Source organism: Muntiacus reevesi, chromosome 10 (genome assembly GCF_963930625.1).
Source record: "Muntiacus reevesi chromosome 10, mMunRee1.1, whole genome shotgun sequence".
Classification (NCBI taxonomy): domain Eukaryota; kingdom Metazoa; phylum Chordata; class Mammalia; order Artiodactyla; family Cervidae; genus Muntiacus; species Muntiacus reevesi.
The window spans coordinates 72,175,925-72,192,350 of NC_089258.1; positions in this window are offsets into that span (position 1 = coordinate 72,175,925).

Genomic DNA, 16,426 nt, shown 5'->3' on the forward strand with positions numbered 1-16,426 from the left:
AATTTTTTAGACCAAATTATTGTTAGACATGCAGATAAAAAAGTATAAGTGACCCATACTTCTTCCTTCATCTTCACTGAGACCTAGGATTAAATAATTTGGTTTAAATGTCCAGAAAAACAGAGATGGTCTCCTAGCATCATAGCTCTCAAAATGCAAATACTTTGGAAGAGATTATCAATATGAGTATGTTTTTGACTACATCATAAATGAAAAATTATATAAAATACTAATATCAACTATATATTTATTATCACTGAAAGAGGTTAATACTTCTCTTCTTTTATGGGCCCACACTATCATTTCTTTTTATCATCCTTTACAATCTTGGCAAAAAAAGGAATACAACTTACCATTTAATTTTGTGTTCTCCTGGCTCACAGCTTTACCCAAATGTTGGATTTATTTTAAAAATATTTAAAGTATTTATTGATTGCCTACTATCAGGGAAACACTTGTCTACTATAAATTGGCATTTGCCATCTACCTCTACAAGGATTAAATCACGTGCTGCTGCTGATTTTCAACACCCCCTGAAAGGAGCTCAGGGTGGAGAGCAGAAATGAGGCTCTCTGTGCTCTGGGAAAAACTGGCAGAACAGGTCTTCAGATCGTTAGACATTTTTGGAGCTGATTTTATGAGCCAAAAATCCTTATATTTTTCTCCTTATATCTAGAAAAGCACCAAAATCCTTCATGGTGACATCTGCACCTCATGACTAAGCAGGAACCTTCTGCAAAAAAAAAAAAAATAGGTGCTTGATTGTCTATGTTCCCTCTTCACCAAAAGCATCTCCTACCTCTTGGGCTTCCCAGGTGGTTCAGACGGTAAAGAATCTGCCTTCAATGCGAGAGAGACTTGGGTTCGATCCCTAGGTTGGGAAGATCTCCTGAAGAAGGGAATGGCTACCCACTCCAGTATTCTGGCCTGGAGAATTCCATGCACAGAGGAGCCTGGGACTTCCCTCATAGCTCAGTCAGTAAAGAATCTGCCTGAAATGCAGAAGACCCAAGTTTGATTCCTGGGTCAGGAAGATCCCTGGGAGAAGGAAATGGCAACCCACTCCAGTGTTCTTGCCTGGAGAATCTCAAGAGGAGCCTGGCAGGATGGTGTCGCAAGAGTCAGACATGACTTAGCAACTAAACCATCACCACCCCTACATCACACCCGTACACCACCACCACACCATCAGTGATACCTGAAAAGCTGTCTGCTGGGCTGTAGTTCCCATTTTGCCCCAAATAAATCTTAACTCACAACTCTCAAGTTGTGCTTTTTTTAAAGTCAGCACACTCTATTAGGCAGTGGAATACAGCAATAATTTCAAGCAAAAGAACCCCACTCTTCCAGAGATTTCATTCTTCTGGCAGGGGATATGGAGGCAAAGAATAAAAACTAGATATAGAATAAGTTACACACAGGAGAGAGGAATGGATTTCTGGGGGTGTGACTGAGTTGTATTTTAAATAAGGTTGTCAGGTAAGATCTCACTAAGAAGGTGACTTTTGACTGAAAAGCTGAAGGAGATGACAAGTGATTCGAGATCATCCCTGAAAGAAGAGGACTAAAGACAAGGGAAACATCCATTCCGAAGTCTTGAGGTGGAAGTACACTGCTCTATTCAGGGAACAGCAAGGAGGGCCCTGTGACTGGAGCACTAAGAAAGGAGGAGATGAGCTCAAAGAAGAAAGCGGGGTGAGGATGGATCAAATATTATCTTAGAAGGTCCAGACTTGTAGTCATGTGACTTGAGAAGATACTTGAGGGATTCAAGAAGTATTGGCATGGATCACATTGGTGGCTTGAAAATATGCAAGCCATACTGAGAATAGCTGCTAGGCAATTAGCACTTAGTAGTGGTGGGTGGAGATGACTGTGGGTTGGTTCAAAGTGGTTGCAGTAGGGGTGATGAGAAGTGTTTGGATTATGGATATATTCTGAAGGTACACCTGGCAGAATTTGCTTATATACTGGATGTTTGTTGGGAAAGGAAGAAAGCAATGATGATCCCAGCATTCTGTTCTGAGCAACCATGTTAAAATGTACATTTTTGTCGTAGCTTAGTCACTAAATTGTGTCCGACTCTTTTTGTGACCCCACCAGGCTCCTCGATCCATGGGATTACCCAGGCAAGAATACAAGTGGGTTGCCATTTCCATCTCCAAGGGATCTTCCCAACCCAAGGATCGAAACTGTATCTCCTGCATTGGAGGTAGATTCTTTACCACTGAGCCACTAGCGAAGCGCTAAAATGTGCATAGGGACATTTTAATAAAAAAGTTTATAGGCAGTGAGTTTGAAACCAGGGTGCAACTTAAATTTGTTTTTTTTTTTTTTATTAGTTGGAAGCTAATTACTTCACAACATTTCAGTGGGTTTTGTCATACATTGACATGAATCAGCCATAGAATTCACTGCATTAAAGCAAATAGTATGTGGGCTCCTTGAAAGACTTACTTTACATTTCACCACAAAGAAAGGACAAGTTATTTTTTCACTGAAGGACAGAAAATGATTGGCAGGCCTCTATCCCTTCTTTGTCACCAGCATCAATAACTCAAGATCTGAAGCCACTAGGGAAAAACAGAAGTTGTGTGGCTTCTCCTATCTCCATCCTTGTCTAAATCTAACCAGTTGCCAATCCTGAATTTGTTTGAGGATTGTTTTTCATAGTTATTATAAAGTGGTAAGCCTGTGGTGGGGAGGGGGTAAAAAAAAATGTTTCAATATGTGAGGCTTCGTTCATCACTGGCATGCATAATTCCATTTCTTTTCTTTCTCTCCCATTTTTCCTTCCATTTTCAATATAATTAGACTCAGGAGGACTTGAGATTTGTCTTCAAATGTTTGAAAGTCTGTCATATGGAAGAGGGATTAGACTTGTGCTATCTGGTCCCAAGTGGTAGAAACAGGATAATTCCTGCAGAAAATACAGGGCAACTTTCTTTTGTGGGGGAGAGGTATTCCTTATGCTGAATATAGTGAATTTCTTATAGGTATTCCTTAGAGTTTTCATAGAGCTGTTTAACTTTGGGATGAATTTTTTAAGATTTTTTTAAAATTTTTAGAGTCTTTATTGAATTTGTTACAATACCACTTCTGCTCTAGGCCTTGGCTTCTTGACCACGAGGCATGTGGAATCCTATCTCCCTGATCAGGGATCAAACTGGTACCCCCTGCATCAGACCACCAGGGAAGTCCCTTGTGATGAGATTTTAAAACAACTTCATCTTTCATTGAAACATGTAAATAGTGTCACGCTCTCTTTGTTGACAGTTATTTTTGGTTTTGGGTAAGTCCTTACCTCTCATTGCACCACTCAAGATTTTTTTCCTGTTTTCCTTTAGATCAGATTTTTGACTCCTCCCATTAACCAGGTCTTCATTCCCCAATTTAAGGATAAGCAAACCATCCTGGTAAATCTGAGTGTAAACACTAGGTTTCATCAGCTACAAGGTCTTTGCTGAAAGTAATCAACTCTGCCACCATAGCAGGAAAGCAGACAAAGACCATGTTTAAACAAGTGAGTGTGGTGATGTTGCAATAAAACTATTTATGGACACTGAAACTTGATTTTCATATCATTTTTATGTGTCACAACCATTTAAAAATTTAAAAACTATTCTTACTTATTCTTGTGCTCAATATCACTAATTAGAGAAATGCAAATCAAAACTACAATGAGGTACCACCTCACATGGGTCAAAATGGCCATAATTAAAAAGTCTACAGATAACAAACGCTGATAGGGGTATGGAGAAAAGGGAACCTGTGCTGTTGGTGGGAATATAAACTGGTGCAACCACTATGGAAATCAGTATGGAGAGCCCTCAAAAATCTAAAACTAGAGCCACCATGTAACCCAGCAATCCCACTGGACATATATCAAGGAATATATATCAAGGAATATATATCAAGGAATAAAACACTAATTCAAGGAATTATATCAAGGAATATATCATATATATAAGGAATAAAACACTAATTCACTAAGATACATGCACCCCTACATTCATAGCTGCACTATTCACAACAGCCAAGAAATGGAAGGAAACTTAATGTTCAAGAGATGAATGGGTAAAGAACATGTGGTACATATACATAAGGACTACTACTCAGTCATAGAAAATGTAATAAAGCCATTTGCCACACATGGATGGACCTAGATTATTTTACTAAGTCAGACAGGGAAAGACAAATACCATAGGGTATCACTTATATGTGGAATCTAAACTATGACACAAATGAAGTTATCTACAAAACAGAAACAGACTCAGACATGGGAACAGACTTCTGGTTGACAAGGAGCAGGGGGGCAGGGGAAGGATGGATTTGGAGCTAGCAGATACAGACTTTTACATATAGAGTGGGCGAGTAAGGCCCTAGGATATTGGGAACTATATTCAGTACCCTTGATAAACCATGGAAAAGAACATGGAAAAAATATGTGTGTATATATATATGTACATATATATAACTGAATCACATTACTGTACAGCAGAAATTGTAATTATTTATTTAAATTACACAGCTCAGTTCAGTCACTCAGTCGTGTCCGACTCTTTGCGACCCCATGAATCACAGCACGCCAGGCCTCCCTGTCCATCACCAACTCCCGGAGTTTACTCAAACTCATGTCCATCAAGTCGAGAATGCCATCCAGCCATCTCATCCTCTGTTATCCCCTTCTCCTCCTGCCTCCAATCCCTCCCAGCATCAGGGTCTTTTCCAATGAGTCAACTCTTCACATGAGGTGGCCAAAGTATTGGAGCTTCAGCTTCAGTCCTTCCAATGAACACCTAGGACTGATCTCCTTTAGGATAGACTGGTTGGATCTCCTTGCAATCCAAGCGACTCTCAAGAGTCTTCTCCAACACCACAGTTCAAAAGCATCAGTTTTTCAGTGCTCAGCTTTCTTCATAGTCCAGCTCTCACATCCATACATGACCACTGGAAAAACCATAGCCTTGACCAGACGGACCTTTGTTGGCAAAGTAATGTCTCTGCTTTTTAATATGCTGTCTAGGTTGGTCATAACTTTCCTACCAAGGAGTAAGCGTCTTTTAATTTCATGGCTGCAGTCACCATCTGCAGTGATTTGGGAGCCCCCAAAAATAAAGTCTGACACTTTCCACTGTCTCCCCATTTATTTTTCATGAGGTGATGGGACCAGATGCCATGATCTTAGTTTTCTGAATGTTGAGCTTTAAACCAACTTTTTCACTCCCCTCCTTCACTTTCATCAAGAGGCTTTTTAGTTCCTCTTCACTTTCTGCCATAAGGGTGGTGTCATCTGCAAATCTGAGGTTATTGATATTTCTCCCAGCAATCTTGATTCCAGCTTGTGCTTCCTCCAGCCCAGAGTTTCTCATGATGTACTCTGCATATAAGTTAAATAAGCAGGGTGACAACATACAGCCTTGACGGACTCCTTTTCCTATTTGGAACCAGTCTGTTGTTCCATGTCCAGTTCTAACTGTTGCTTCTTGACCTGCATACAGGTTTCTCAACAGGCAGGTCAGGTGGTCTGGTATTCCCATCTCTTTCTGAATTTTCCACAGTTTATTGTGATCCACACAGTCAAAGACTTTGGCGTAGTCAATAAAGCAGAAATAGATGTTTTTCTGGAACTCACTTGCTTTTTTGATGATCCAGCGGATATTGGCAATTTGATCTCTGGTTCCTCTGCTTTTTGTAAATCCAGCTTGAACATCTGGAAGTTCACGGTTCATGTATTGCTGAAGCCTGGTTTGGAGAATTTTGAGCATTAGTTTACTAGCGTGTGAGATGAGTGCAATTGTGCGGTAGTTTGAGCATTCTTTGGGATTGCCTTTCTTTGGGATTAGAATGAAAACTGACCTTTTCCAGTCCTGTGGCCACTGCTGAGTTTTCCAAATTTGCTGGCATATTGAGTGCAGCACTTTCACGGCATCATCTTTCAGGACTTGAAATAGCTCAACTGGAATTCCATCACATCCACTAGCTTTGTTCGTAGTGATGCTTCCTAAGGCCTACTTGACTTCACATTCCAGGATGTCTGGCTCTAGGTCAGTGATCACACCACTGTGATTATCTGGGTTTTGAAGATCTTTTTTGTACAGTTTTTCTGTGTATTCTTGCCACCTCTTCTTAATATCTTCTGCTTCTGTTAGGTCCATATCATTTCTGTCCTTTATCGAACCCATCTTTGCCTGAAATGTTCTTTGATATCTCTAATTTTCTTGAAGAGATCTCTAGTCTTTCCCATTCTGTTGTTTCCCTCTATTTCTTTGCATTGATCGCTGAGGAAGGCTTTCTTATCTCTCCTACCTATCTCTTTGGAACTCTGCATTCAAATGGGAATATCTTTTCCTTTTCTCCTTTGCTTTTCATTTCTCGTCTTTTCACAGTTATTTGTAAGGGCTCTTCAAACAACCATTTTGCCTTTTTGCATTTCTTTTCCATGGGGATGGTCTTGATTCTTGTCTCCTGTACAATGTCACAAACCTCCATCCATAGTTCATCAGGCACTCTGTCTATCAGATCTAATCCCTTAAATCTATTTCTCACTTCCACTATATAGTCATAAGGGATTTGATTTAGGTCATATCTGAATGGTCTACTGTAATGACACAGCCAGTACTTCAATAAAAATTGTTTATTGTACTTCAATAAAATAAATGTTTAAATATTAGAAAATGAAAATAAAAATTCTTAGTTCACAAGTTATACATAAACAGGTAGCCAGTTGGATTTGACCCAAGTGCTACAGTTTACACCTGCTGCCTTAGCTTCTCATTATAGACCCTTACAAGGGACAGTGTGTCCAAAGGACACAATCAGATGCATTATGATCTGAAAGGAGAACCTACATGTTAAGAATCTGCCAAGAGTTGGGGGATGGGAGTGGTTCTTGTGCTAAATCAGAAGTCTTTATATGTCCATGTTTTTATCTAAGTGGGTAATTTCTAAAGAGGTTTCATCTGAAGACATGGTAGATGTGCATGCTTTGAACACAAAACCTGGAATAAAAGTCAGAAACTCTAGTAGGGAACTAAGAAAGCAGAACTAAATCTGTTAACAAAACTTTGAGATTGATCACACCTCTAGAGGGGTAACAGTTCTACATTTGTCAGAGAGCGCTTTTGGGCTAAAGTGCACTGTAGTCTCGCTCATAATAAAGTTTGACTGCTCAGACATGACATTATTGTCTTGTAAAACCAGAGCATCTCCTGTTATTACCCATTTCAGGCTTAAAGTATAATAGATGACAATGAAGGCTCTTTATATGTTTAAAGATTATTTCCCAGCCCATTTGGTAACACTTAATACCATCAAAGTTTCCAAAAGGGAGGAACAAAGAATTTCAATAATGCTTATAAGATTTCCTCAAAGGGAGGTTCTGGTGACAGCTTTTAATTTTGGAGCAACTGGTGGAGAGAGAATTCTAAGGTAGTTATCTCCACATTTACCAGTTTCAATGTGTGAGGTCTTATGTATCACTGACATGTACCAATTTCCTTCCTATTCTTTTTTTTCACTTTCAATATAATTAGGCTCAAGGGGACTTGCTATTTGTCTTCAAATATTTGAAAGTCTGTCAAATGGAAGAGGGATTAGATTTGTTCTGCTTGGTCCCAAGTGGTAGAAATAGGACCAATTCTGTAGAAACTCCAGGGAGAGTTGATGTTTTTATTCCTTATAGGAAGCATAATTTTTACAGAGATATTTAAAACTATGATGAACTCAGAATTTCAAGGCACTGAAGGTGTTCATATGGAAGCTGAACTACTACTTGGAAGGAGTTTCATAAAAAGAACTCAGTTTGAACTACTGGGTCCAAGATTCAGTCAGTGAATTGTTGGCCTTCATATAATAGCAGCTGCATTATTTGACTACTTAATGTTGTAAAATACTATACTGAAACCTACATTCTTAATACTACAATGACAATTTCTATACTATTTAGTATTTAAATTTTACAAATGATGATACCAAAATCGAAGAGGCTAAGTAGCTTGCCCTAAATTATACAGCTAGTAAATAAACTGCAGATTTGAACCCAGATTTACTTGACACCAAGGCCCAGGCTCTTAAAGCTATGCTGTTTCTTTGCAGTGGAGGAATGCAATGAGCCTTAAGGACTTGATATGTACTATATGATAGCTTTTAATCTAAGACAAAAGTAAAGGATACAGAACCTATGCATGGATGCCTTACAGCTGTTAGAATGACAGCTATATACATCTAACTATATACAAACTATATACATCACAAAAATATGTTGAGTGAAAAAAAATTGTATGAACACTTACAGTATATGACATGGTTAACACACTTTCAGACAAAACAAAACTGCAAATTACTTAGAGAGATATACATGGACATTAAGATATAAACACAGATGAGAATAAGTTATACCAAATGAACTACCTCTGAAGAGTGAGGAAAAAGATTGAAATTGAAGAATGTTGAGAGACTTTAACTATATCTCTCTGCGATATCTTGGTTCTTCATAAATAAGATTGGTTTAGATTTCTCTCTCTCCCTAAGATGATTACGATCTTTTTGTGGACATGTATGTTATTTTCTATACTTTATCAATGCTTGAAAATTTTTGTTTAAGTATATATATATGTATATATATGAGAAAATTAAAGCAGAAAATGTATGTATCTGTGTGGCAGATTAGATACCTATTACTCTGCATCTTCCTTATCCTCAATGCCTACAAAATGATAGCAAAGGAATTTACAGGCCATAAACCCACAAAGACAAGAAGAACACAAGATAAAAAAGCAAGAAAAGTTAATCTAAGTAGAGAAGTGGTAATCAAAGTAGTCTGAGAAACTGAACTCTAGAAATATTTGTAGTTTCAACCTAATGGTTGAGAAACTATCAAATCTCGAATAAAATAAATTAGGTGAGAAAATACAGATAGATACATAAGCAGTTAAAATTGGAAATTAGTATCCAAAGAAAAGCAATTCCAGAGAAAGCAGATAAAACACTAAAAAAGAACTGTCAAAGGAATGAAGGGAAAAAAACTCAAATGGCAGACAAGGGAATAAATTGAGAAGACCTATGAATCACTGAGATTTGACGCACCTTAAATGGAAGTTCTGAGATTTTCCCAGACAAAGTAAAAAAGACAAAAGAACATCAGAAAGGAATTCACTGGACAGATCCACCATGGAGGAAATGATTTGTAACCTTACAACCTGGAATTTTATACTTAGCCAAGCTATCAACTAGATGATACTCAATTTTTAAAGAAGTAACTAAATGAAAAGACAAAGACATTTCAGATAGAAAATGTCTCAAAATTTTCCATTCTTAGGAAAATCCAGGGAAATATGCACTTTAAAAATAAGAAAACTAGAAAAAGTAAAGTCTAGAATCTAGAAAACAAAGATCTAAAGAGAGGCGAAAGACCCAGGTTGATGAAAGTTACAGGATGACTGCTGTGCTTCAGTCACATCAAAAATAATTAAATACCTAGGAATAAACCTACCTAAGGAGGCAAAGACCTGCAGTCTGAAAACTGTAAAACACTGATGAACGAAACTGGAGATGACACAAAGAGATAGAAAAACACACTATGTTCTTGCACTGGAAGAATCGATATCATTACAGTGACCATACTCAAGTTAAACTACATATTCACTGTAATCCCTATGAAAATACCAAAGGCATCTTTCACAGAACTAGGTCAAATAATTCTAAAATTTGAAATGGAAACACAAAAGACTCTGAATTGCCAAAGCAATCTTGACAAAGAATAACAGAGCTGGAGGAATCATGCTCCCTGACTTCATGTGAGTGCCTGTTAAGTCACTTCAGTAATGTGTGACTCTTTAAGACCGCAACGGACGGTAGCCTATCGGGCTTCTCTGTCCATGGCATTCTCCAGGCAAGAATATGGAACTGGGTTGCCATGCCCTCCTCCAGGGGATCTTCCTGACTCAGGGATCGAATCCACGTCTCTGTCATCTACAGCACTGGCAGGTGGGTTCTTTACCACTAGGGCCACCACGAAAAAGCTACAATAATCAAAAAAGCCCCTGGTGGCTCAGATGGTAAAGATCTGCCTGCAATGCAAGAGACCCAGATTCCATCCCTGGGTTGGGAATATCCCCTGGAGAAGAGAATGACAACCCACTCCAGTATTCTTGCCTGGAAAATCCCATGGACAGAGGAGCCTGGCAGGCTACGGTCCCTGGGGTTGCAAAGAGTCAGACACAACTGAGTGACTAACACTTTTACTTTCAATCAAAACAATATAGTAGTGGCATAAAAAAAGACATACAGATCAGTGGAACAGATGAGAGCCTAGAAATAAACCCATGTACTTATGATTAATCTACTACTACTACAGGCAAGAAACCCTTAGAAGAAATGGAGTAGCCCTCATAGACAATAGAAGAGTCCAAAATGTAGTACTTGTGTGCAGTCTCAAATGACAGAATGATCTCTGTTCATTTCCAAGGCAAAGCATTCAGTATTACAGTACTCCAAGTCTATTCTCCAATCACAAATGCCAAAGAAGCTGAAGTTGAACAATGCTATGAGGACCTACAAGCCCTTCTAGAACACACACCAAAGAAAAAAAAAAAAAAAAGATGTGCTTTTCATCATAAGGGAATGGAATGCAAAAGTAGGAAGTCAGGAGACACCTGGAGTAACAGGAAAGCTTGGCCTTGGAGTACAAAATGAAACAGGGCAAAGGCCAACAGAATTTTGCCGAGAAAATGCACTGGATATAGCAAACACCCTCTTCCAACAACACAAGAGATGACTCACACGTGGACATCACCAGACGGTCAATACCAAAATCAGACTGATTATATTCTTTGCTGCTGAACACAGAGAAGCTCTATTCGGTCAGCAAAACCCAGGCCGGGAGCTGACTGTGGTTCAGATCATGCACACCTTATTGCCAAATTCAGACTTACAGTGAAGAAAGTAGGGAAAACCACTAGACCATTCAAGTATGACCTAAATCAAATCCCTTATGATCATATCATGGAAGTGACAAATAGATTCAAGGGATTAGATCTGATAGAAAGAGTGCCTACAGAACTATAGACAGAGTTTCGTGACATCATACAGGAGGTGGTGATCAAAATCATCCCTAAGAAAAAGAAATTCAGAAAGGGAAAAAGGTTGTTTAGGAGGCCTTACAAATAGCTGAGAAAAGAGAAGCAAAAGGGAAAGGAGAAAAGAAAAGATAAACCCATCTGAATGCGGAGTGCCAAAGAATAGCAAGGAGAGATAAGAAAGCCTTCCTCAGTGATCAGTGCAAAGAAATAGGAGAAAAAAAAAAAATAGAATGGGAAAGACTAGAGATCTCTTCAAAATTAGACATACTAAGGGAACATTTCATGCAAAGATGGGCACAATTAAAGACAGAAAATGTATGGACCTAACAAGCAGAAGATGTTAAGAAGAGGTGGCAAGTATACATAGGAGAAGTATACAAAAAAGATCTTCATGACCCAGATAATCATGATGGTGTGATCACTCACCTAGAGCCAGGCATCCTGGAGTATGAAGTCAAGTGGGCCTTAAGAAGCATCACTACGAACAAAGCTAGTGAAGGTGATGGAATTCCAGCTGAGCTATTTCAAATCCTAAAAGATGATGCTGTGAAAGTGCTGCACTCAATATGCCAACAAATTTGGAAAACTCAGCAGTGGCCACAGGGCTGGAAAAGATCAGTTTTCATTCCAAATCCAAAGAAGGGCAATGCCAAAATGTTCAAACTACCATACAATTAATCTCATTTCACATGCTAGCAAAGTAATGCTCAAAATTAAAATTCTTCAAGCTAGGTTTCAACAGTACATGAACCATGAACTTCCAGATGTTCAAGCTGGTTTTAGAAAAGGCAGAGGAAGCCAAGATCAAATTGCCAACATCCACTGGATCATTGAAAAAGCAAGAGAATTCCAGAAAAACATCTACTTCTGCTTCACTGACTATGCTAAAATCTTTGACTGTGTGGATCACAACACACTGTGGAAAATACTTATAGAGATGGGAATACCAGACCACCTGACCTGCCTCCTGAGAAATCTGTAGGCAGGTCAGGAAGCAACAGTTAGAACTGGATGTGGAACAACAGACTGTTTCCAAATTGGAAAAGGAATAGTTCAAGGCTGTATATTATCCCCCTGCTTATTTAACTTATATGCAGAGTACATCATGTGAAGTGCTGGACTTTATGAAAGAATCAAGATTGCAGGGAAAAATATCAATAACCTCAGATATGCAGATGATACCACCCTTATGGCAGAAAGTGAAGAGGCACTAAAGAGGCTTTGATGAAAAATGGAAGAGAAGAATGAAAAAGTTGGCTTAAAACTCAGCATTCAGAAAACTAAGATCATGGTATCTGGTCCAATCATTTCATTGCAAATAGATGGGGAAATAATGGAAACAGTGACAGACTTTATTTCCTTGGATTCCAAAATCACTGCAGATGGTGACTGCAGCCATGAAATTAAGAGACGCTTGCTTCTTGGAAGAAAAGCTATGACCAACCTAGACAGCATATTAAAAAGAAGAGACATTATTTTGCTGACAAATATCAGTCTAGTCAAAGCTATGGTTTCTCCAGTAGTCATGTATGAATGTGAGAGTTGGATCATCAAGAAAACTAAGCACCAAGGAACTGATGCTTTTGAACTGTGGTGTTGGACAAGACTCTTCAGAGTCTCTGGGACTGCAAGGAGATCAAACAGAAATCAACCCCAAATATTCATTGGAAAGACTGATGTTGAAGCTGCAGCTCCAATCCTTTGGCCACCTGATGCGAAGAACTGACTCATTTGAAAAGATCTTGATGCTGGGAAAGATTAAAGGTGGGAGGAGAAGGGGACTACAGAGTATGAGATGGTTGGATGGCATCTCCAACTAAATGGATATGAGTTTGATCAAGCTCTGAGAGTTGGTGATGGACAGGGAAGCCTGGCGTGCTACAGTCCTCGGGGTTGTAAAGGGTCAGACACAACTCGGCAACTGAACTGACTGAACTGAATCTATAACGACAATGGCAAGAATAATACAATGAAGAAGTTTGTTGAAGTGGTACTGGGAAAACTGTACAGCTACATGGAAAAGAATAACTTTCTCTAATACAACATACAAATACCAAAATAAACATGTACATGTAAATATAAGACAAGAAATCCATTAGATTCCTAGAAGAGAAAATAGGCAGAACACTCTGACATAAACTATAGCAGTATTTTTTAGGATCTGTCTCTTACCCCAAGGAAACAAAAGCAAAAATAAACATGTGGGACCTAATTTACTTAAAAGCTTTTGCACAGCAAAGAAATCATCAACAAAACAAAAAGACAATCCAATGAATGAGAAAATACTTAAGTGATGTGACTGATAAGGGGTTAATATCAAAATATATAAACAACTCCTACATTTCAATATCTAAAAACAACCTGATTAAAACATGGACAGGAGAGCTGAATGGACATTTTTTCATAGACACATGAAAAGATGCTCAACATTGCTAATCAGAGAAATGCAATCAAAACCACAATATCACCTCACACCTGTCAGAATGATTATCATCAAAAGAACAAATAACTAAGGTTGGTAAGAATGTGGAGAAAAAAAGGAACTCTTGTACGCTGTTGGTGGGAATGTACATTGGTCAGACCACTATGGAAAACAGTATGGAAATTCCCCAAAAAACTAATAGAACCACTATATCATTGAGCAATTCCACCGCTGGATATATATCCAAATAAAAGCACTAATTAAAATAGATACATGCATGTAATATTCACAACAGCATTTTAATAGCTAAGATATGAAAGCAACCTAAGTACCCATCTACAGATGAATGGATAAAGACGTGATGTATATGTATGTGTATACATATACACATATACATCCATACACAATGAGATGTTACTCAGCCATAAAAACTAATGCAATTTTGCCATTTGCAACAACATGAATGGACCTGGAGGGTATTACGTTAAGTGAAGTAAGTCAGAGAAAGCTAAATGCTGTAGTTATTACTTATATGTGGAATCTTAAAAATAAAAGATGAATGATTATAGCAAAGCAGAAACAGACTAACAGATACAGAGAACAAACAAACTAGTGGTTTGCAGTGGGAAAGGGAATGGGGAAGGGGCACGATAGGGCTAGGAGATAAAGAGATATAAACCACTATGCATAAAATAAGTTGCAAGGATAAACAGTACAAGGCAGGGAAGATAGTATTTTATACATAACTTTAAATGGAGTACCATGTATAAACATTTTGAATCACTATGTTGTTCACTTGAAACTAATATCACATTGTGAGTCAACTATATGTCAATTTAAAAGACAAAAAAATGGAGATCTGTGAGTTCCAGAAGACAAAACAGATGAAAACCACCTAATATATCTGAGTGTGTTTAGGGGATATCATCAAATCTGTTAGATACTTACGGATAAACTGGTGACTGCTGCAGAGAGAACTTAAGCAATATTAAATAATAAAAATTAAAATAATTTAAGCAAAATTAAATTGTGATAATGAGGGGATCTCAGGAAGGACTTACTCTCCAAGAAAGTAAATGTGACTGAGGTACTTACACTGCTCTGTTATGTTTCATAGTCTTAACATAAACATATAATACAGATCTAACAAAAAGTGTGATATAAGTAACTGGAAGAGGATAATTATAGACAGAATAGTTTATGAGTGAATGTGATTGCATGCTATGTGCATATCATTTTGTATGTGTGAGAGTGGGTATGTTAAGTAGTTAAGAGAACTAGTTTCACATCCTTCCCACTAGGTATCCAATGGAAAACATAAAACTTTAAAAAAATTCAAGAAAAAATAGTATAAAAATAGTATTTGCAAATACAGAAGCAAATATAAAAGAACAGCTTATAAAGTTGAAAAGAGGTTTCCTGAGGGGAGCAAGAATTAGGTGTGAATAAGGATGGAAAAGAAAAACTTATTTTTCAATAAATGTTTTGAAGTACCATTTAACATTTTAAAATGTATATTTATATTGTATTGTGTAAATAAAGAGGAGAAAAATGAAGAATGCTCAACTAGACAATGAGACATTTTCATCAAAAGACAAAAGATTTACATGGCAAAGACAATTCATGGTAGCAGGAAAGAATGAGTGCCTAATTGAAGTAGAAAGCCCGCAACATGTATTTGTTCTCTTTAAACTAAAGAAAGGGGTGGGGGGGGGGGGAGCTTTCCAATCATGCAAATACACTTAACAATCTTGATTGAGCAGAGCAGAAACCAGCATACAACCAAAGATTAACTGTGTGATCATCTTTGCTCTGAAGTTTTATATGTTTCTCCCACCATACTATGCCAAGCACACTTTTAGAGATGCAATTAAAATAAGAATTATCCCCAACCTACATGATGTTCTTAGGATTTGTTACATGCATTCAAAAATATTCTATCACATTTTACTTTTCTTCAATGCACTCTAGATTTGGAGTGTATTTCCCTTCTCTTTAACTTTTAATTTGGGAGGCAATAACCACATTAATGACCTAATACCTACCAGTTGCCACAAGGTAAAAGGATCTGTCAATATTGTTTTAGTTTTAACTTTCCTCTAGCACAACAGTGATATTTTTATTTAAAGTCATCTCCCTAGTAAAATCATTTCTCATGGCAAACAGGCTCATTTCTCTGTACATTTTTTTGGACAGAATAGTCTATCCAAGTCAAATTAATAATGCAATATTACTTCCAGCTGTGGGAGCTAATAGGTCAGGGTTGGAGCAGCAGTAGAAAAATACATTGCCTAACTCACATAGAGCTATAAACCAGAAACAACAACCAAGTATCCCATCACACAAACATCCCTCTGTTCCAAATTATTTTAAAAATGTATTTCAAGACCCAGAAGTTGAATGCTCAGGTAGTCGAATCAACAGAAAATGAGCTATGCAAGAAATTAAGATCATACAACAAAAAACACCTACATTCTTCCCACTTGTACTAGGCCCTCTGAAATACAGAGGAGAGATTAAGATATGGTTCTTGCCCTCAAGTAGAATGCAGTCCAGCTGGAGACACACAAGTAGCATATGTGAAATGCAAAGAAAGGATCTGGAGATTCTTACAATGAATAATAGGTAACTGAAGTCAAAGGCGAGCGACGTGGGTGACACAGGGCTCAGAGAAAGGGAATAAGCAGAAAGAGGATTCACAGAAAAGGCTGCTTTGTGTGAGGCTTTGAGGAGGGGTAGGAATTTGGGCCAGTGACTGGAAGAGGTTTAAATCCTTTGTAGTTTAGAAACTGGAATTTGTAGTCTAGAAATTGGAAGCAACACATTGGGTTGGGGCAGGGGGTGGGGAAGGGAGAGCTTTGGGAAAACAGGAATGAGGTAAGAGCTGAGTGTATTGTGGTTTACTTTTTGTCAATTTACTCTG